Here is a 6,422-nt window from a genome sequence, read left to right as displayed (position 1 = left end):
AACAAGCCATGATCATGTTGGTTGCCTCTATTTTGGAAATCGTAACAAAGAAGAAGTCCATGATCAAGCCCAACACAAAGGCATCTTGCTTCAAAACATTTCATAGCTTGGAAATTTGTGGACGTAATATCAAGCTGTTGTTATGGGGTCTGAGCAAATCATGTGCGTGATGAATATGGTTCTATGTCCCTCCGTGCAAATTGTAGTTTTGTGTGTCTCACAATGTCGATAAGCATTGAAGCAGGGAGTGCCATAGCCTTGCAACGAATGAGAAGGTCACAAAAAAGTTGGTGGCCGAATCTGGCATACCATCGTGAACAACTCCTTCTTTAGATGGTGCTTGTAATCTGTAGATGTACACAAGTATGTGAAGTCGCAATAACCGATATTAGATTGCAAGAGTCTCTCAATGTTTATGTCAAGCAATGCATCTTTGTCTTGCAGTGTCATGCCCCTCAATTGGCCTTCTAACCCATGTTGATGAAAGAGTTCTTGTCGAACATGAACCTTCATTGTCTTAAAAAACTGGTTCTCTATGCAAGTAGTGAACCATATGTCCTTATTCCTCATACAATATCTTCGTAAGTTATTCGTTCAAGAGTGTCGTACACATGTGGGTGGCCATAGAACAATGTCGGGAATGCTAGTTGCTTGCAGCACTTATCTTTGAATATGCTCAATGGCGAGAAGCCTTCCTATGGAGCCACGACAATTGGCTTATCTTGGAAGTCAATAACTTGTTGGGTCGTGTACAAGCCATGCACCAGAGAATCCATTTCAATGTCATTTTTTGAAAAAGAAGCGTACTCTTCTCCATGGCTCCCTTTATCTGATTCGTGCCTTTCCTGCAAGGCCAATATATAGGCCAGCCAAAGTGGATTGATTTGCACATGGTTCCGTTGGTAAAGCATGTTGGGAGAAGCTCATGCATTGCACACATTGTTGTAGTTGGGCGAACAAGTCCACTCATGTAATCATGCGAGTAATGTAGCCTATGTTTGATTGCAACCAAAATCATTGCTTTCTCTAAAAGAAACCATGGGAATACATGTTGCACTCTATCAATATCCCCGTACACATTAACGACACCCCCATGCAGACCGTATTGGCCTTCATATGTTAGTCCTCGAATCTGTGTCAAATGGTATTCTCATTGCCACTAGCCATTCTTCAACTCTATTTAATGTGGATGTGTATGTTGTTTTCATTGTTGCTAGAGTCATGTTCTTTGACCAACACTTCGGTGTTTTTTCCTTTGTATCTGCTTTAAACAATTCAAGCAAATGCAACGCTCATTCGACAATGGCTCACTAAGTACTACTCCTTCATTCTGAAAGAGAGATTGGTAGCTAGATTTAATTTGTAGAGCTTTGCATAGAATGTTAAATTACCGAGCATGCACATGGGAAGCTTAGAGTATATTCCACCTTCTTCTTGTACAAGGCTTGAGGATCTATAGAAAATCTCTTCCTTTGTTGTAGCTCTTCAAGTGCCGCACAATGTTAATAGTCTCAATTTTTGTATGTTTAGTCACCGTGCTGGGTGATGTGCTTGCTGCACTTGCTTGTGGGTGTACGATTGAATCATTGTCATTGTGAGAATTTGACGCTCAAATCTTGTAAATCTTATCACGAATGGCTTGTAAGGAGTTCTACTCATGAGGATGCTGTGCATAATAATGTAGTACTGCCTCGACTACAAGAATGTTGGGCAACCTCTCTAGCAACTCAATGAACTTTGCCTCGTGTTCCTTTGTCCAAGTGGTGTGCCCTCTTTGCCTCAATAGAGTGATGGTAGGAGGGCAGCATCGGTCATTTAGAAACAACGCACGGCCTTGCTCTCTATTGTGTGAGCAAATCTTCACTATTTCAGGTTGGCCTACATCGTTCTAGAAAGCATTGTAAATGTTGTGGCAAACTTTTTGAAAATTCGTCTTAGGCAATCATGGACTAAGGCTCTTGAACTCGAGGAGTTTTGAAGGAGCCGTGAAATGTCATCCTTCTGCAAAGGCATGGCTTGAATAGCAGAAGATATAGCAAGGAGATTATGCCCAAGTGTTTTATTGTGAAGGTCACTTCTAAAAGTATGTAGTGTCTCTCACGATTGTCTTGGTAGTAGTCGTGCTATGCAAAGGAGCACATCCATGCAGCTTATATTTTTATTGATCAACTCTTGTCCGAGGCAAGTATAATCCCTAGTCGTCGGGCATACTGGAGTAGTATGACCTCTCTTAAAATGCTCAAGTCGTTGACCATCTCAATGCTCCAAATAGCAAGCCAAATGTAGACCCCCCAATAACTCCCTAGAGGGCTTGCAAGAATGCCAACGACATGCCAAAATTAGGCTGCGATCAAGACGATGTGGGCTATTTTTGGCATTCCTCTAGCATGCTTGGAGCTCCTCCAAGGAGCTTCTTGCTAGATATGAGTAAATCCGTTTTAATGACAACGAGTGACACTATATGCTTGCAAGTTTGTTTGAAATAATTGTGCATATAACCCTTTCATAAGATGAAATGCCCATTTCATTTACAATAGATACACACCTAGTTCTTTAAAAGGTTGTTTGATGGTAGTGTGCTATGTGCGCTACACCCTTCTCTTGGATCTTATGATGAGGTGCAAGTATTGAGCACTCACCAATGGAAACCAACCATATGATAATTCTTGGCTCACAATTTAATGAAGCCTATTTCCTCTCATAGGTCACACCAAGCTATGATTACCCCATGAGATGGGAAACATTCTTACTTCCTAAAATTATGACAACCCAAACTCACTGTAAGGATACACAGAAGCATGGGTGGGGTAAAACTCACGGAATATCCAAACGTTTGTGCTCTCAAATTACCTGGTCGGATATTGGGTACCTCTTGAGGACCTCTTGATTCTCCTTCGCAAGAGTATATGCTGGACCAAACAGATGTAGTGCACGGTGTTCAAGGCTGGCACGTCTAGACACACAACCATGAAAGATGGCTAGGTAGGTGTGGCCAATATGACTAATAGGAGCTTGCCTTGTGCATTGTGGCCTCTTATGATATGGTGGTTATTTCATGGCTTTTGGCATTTGTTGTGCTCATTTTAGGAAGTTAGCCGCAATTGGGTCTTTACACATTAGAAAGCCACCCACCATAGTGTGTTTTCTCAACCAATGGGAGAAATTAAAAATGACGGTGGGCGCTCAATACATTACAGACTGTGAGAGTTGAGGTATTCCTCCTTTCCTTATAACCACACATTCATGAAGCCCACAACTCTTGAAATGAATACTCACAGGACTTACAAATCGGAAACCACTCATGGCAAGATAAACACAATACAGGACAACAATGAAAGACATGTCATCCCACACCAAATGCTCTGGAGTGCCTGATGCACCCACACTGCTCTATCATCATCATATCTTGAGAGCCCTTGCAAAAGTATCTACAATCTCATGAAAATATCTACATCAGTATAGAGTTTTTATGAGAGTGTCCATAACTCAAAGCCACCACCCACTAGCTATGTGCATAGCTATGTACCTACTCATCAGCATGAAACAAGTCGGAAACATATTTACAATTTTATCCACACATCTCTAGGATTGCCTCTATTCTGTTGTGTCATTCATGTCCATCAGTGAGCCAAAAAGAGATGAAAGATCTAGATTCCCTTCTTCTTCACTTTGCACCGACTACCACTGCTTCTACCACAGCTCATTATCTTCATAATCTTGCTCTTTCAGTGCTACCATCAATCGTGCAAAGTATTTTTTTCAACCGGACACCAATGACTCTCTTCTTATGTCTCTTGCCATCTAAATCAGTCAATTGATAAGTTCCATTTTCAAATTTCTTCTCCACTGTGTATGGACCTTCCCACTTGGTTTGAAAAATAGTATGAAATGTACTATCCAGTTTGCTATTGTATCTAAGAACCAAGTCTCCATCTTCAATTTCCTTATTCTTAATTTTTGCATTTTCCAACTCTTGCCTCCGCATTTGCACTCTAGCGTAATGCTCAAAAGCTAAATCCCTATCTAATTGCATCACCTGTAGTGCCAATAATCTCTCTCTATAACTGTCGATAGGCTCATATCCTTCTTCAACCAAAAATTTCAAAGTTGGTATTTCCACATCCAGTGGTAGTATTGCTTCTTTCCCATACACCAAATGAAAAGGAGAAAATTGAATTATGTGCTTCACCGCTACCCTGTATGGCCACAAAACTCGATTCATCTCCAAATCCGAGCTTTTGGTGTGGCTTCCTGGTATGTTAGTCATCATCAATTTAAAATATCCATTAAAATTCTCATTCAACCCATTGCACTGAGGGTAATATGGGGTGATGTACTTATGATTTATATTCAGCTTACTGCACAAGTAATCCGTTACTTCTCCTCTAAGCACAAGTAATCCGTCACTTCTCCTCTGAATCCAGGACCATTATTTGAAAGTAATTCCAAGGGAATCCCAAATCTACGGCATATGTGTTCATATATAAAATCAACAATTCCTTTGTTGTCCACTCTTTTTATTGCCTTCACCCCTGCCCATTTTAAGTACTCCACTATAGTCAACATATAACATCTCCCTCTGGGAGTTCTAGGTAGAGGACCAACTGCATGTATCCCCCATCTCTCAAAAATATCATAAACTAGCATAATATTTATTGGCTCCATTTTAAGAATTCTTTTTCCCATCCTCTGACATTCATGGCAGGATCTACACCAGTGCTACACATCCTTCTGTATTGAAGGCTACACATAACTCTCCAATAGTATTTTTTGCAGTGTAATCTTAAAAGCATAGTGTCCTCCACAAGCTCCTTCATGACTGGATGACAATATATAATATATCTCTTCTCTCTAGGGCACTCTCCTCAAAATCTAAGTAGCCCCTATCATGTAAAGCTCATCATTAATCATCATATACGATCTACTCTTTCGTATGAAGTGATACTTCTAACTCTCCTTAAGCTCCTGAGGTAGATGTCTAGTAAGTAAGAAATCCACTACTTGAGCTAGGAATTCTCTCCCTCTATAGAGTGGATCTTCAAGCTTTGGTATCACTGGATCTTGATCACTCATCTCCTGAGCCAATTCATGTGCCAGTTTATTATCCTCCCTTTGCACATGTTGAATATTCCATGTTGTAAATTGATGAAGCAGCCTTCTTACTTTGGCTAGATACCCTCTCAACCTCGGGTTTCTTGCTTGCCAACTTTCAAGGACTTGCTTCACCACTAGTAGAGAATCTCCCTTAATCATTATCTTCTGAATTTTCACCTTTAGTGTAGCCAGTAACCCCTCATATAATGCTGCATACTCCGCCTCATTATTGCTTCCAGCTTCCAGATGTACTCCCTCCTTCTGAATGAGCTTGCTCTCTGAATTTGTAATCACATAGCCTCCTTTAGCTTGATGTAAACTTTTCCTGTATGAGCCATCAAAATGCAAGATAGATGCTCTTGGGATGATAGCATGCTCCTATTTATCTATCTTCTTCTCCACTTCCTTCACCAAAATGGGACCTTCTTTGTATGTTAACAAATCTGCCAATGTGGCTCTGGAAGTGCTCTCCACCAGAAATGAGAAAGTATATTCTTGTAGCTCAACCAACCACTTCATCATGCTTCGAGAAAGTGTTGAATTATTAACTAGCTGAGGCAATAAAGGGTAGCAAGTCAAAACCACAAATGGCTTCGAGATAAGATATGCCTTGAACTTCCTGCAAGCATACACCAAGCTTGACAGAATCAACTTTTCCTCTATATATCTCCTCTCTGCTTCTATCTTAACTCTGCTAGCATAATACACAGGCCTCATATAACAAGACTCCTCCCCTTTCTGTAATAAGATGGCCCCCACAACATCTGGTCCAAATGAAGGGTTCACATAAAAGGTCTGAGAGAAATCTGGAGCTTTCACACAAGCAATCTCTCCCAACACTTCCTTCACTCTATTGGACACTGCTTCATAATCCTCACTCCATTGCAGAGGTTCTTCTTTCATAGCTTGTTGCAAAGGATACAATAGCTGAGAGACTAAATGCATGAATCTTGTCATATACTTAACTTTCTACACAAAAGTCTACAACTGTTTTGATGTAGAGGGAGCTCGAAGTAAGATAAGGGCTTTCACAGGGCTTTTACCTTCTTTGGTTCAGGCTCAATGCCATTTTGAGACACTATATGTCCCAATAACTTCACTTTGGACCGTCCCAAATGACACTTCCATGGATTGAATTGTCCTCCTGCTTCATCCATTTTGTGGAAGACTTGATCCATCCTCCTCCATGCATGCTCTCTCTTGGAACTGTACACAAATATATCATCCAAAAATGCTCCCACAAATTTATCAATGAAAGGGGCTAACACTTCATCAGTATTGTCTTGATACCATGTTGGTGCATTCTTCAATCCAAATGACACTACTCT

This window comes from Dipteris shenzhenensis, chromosome 26 (assembly GCF_047967505.1).
Source record: "Dipteris shenzhenensis isolate YYH24624 ecotype China chromosome 26, Dip_SZ_1.0, whole genome shotgun sequence".
NCBI lineage: Eukaryota > Viridiplantae > Streptophyta > Polypodiopsida > Gleicheniales > Dipteridaceae > Dipteris > Dipteris shenzhenensis.
The sequence above is the reverse complement of the archived record's forward strand: the minus strand, read 5'-3'. Positions refer to the sequence as shown.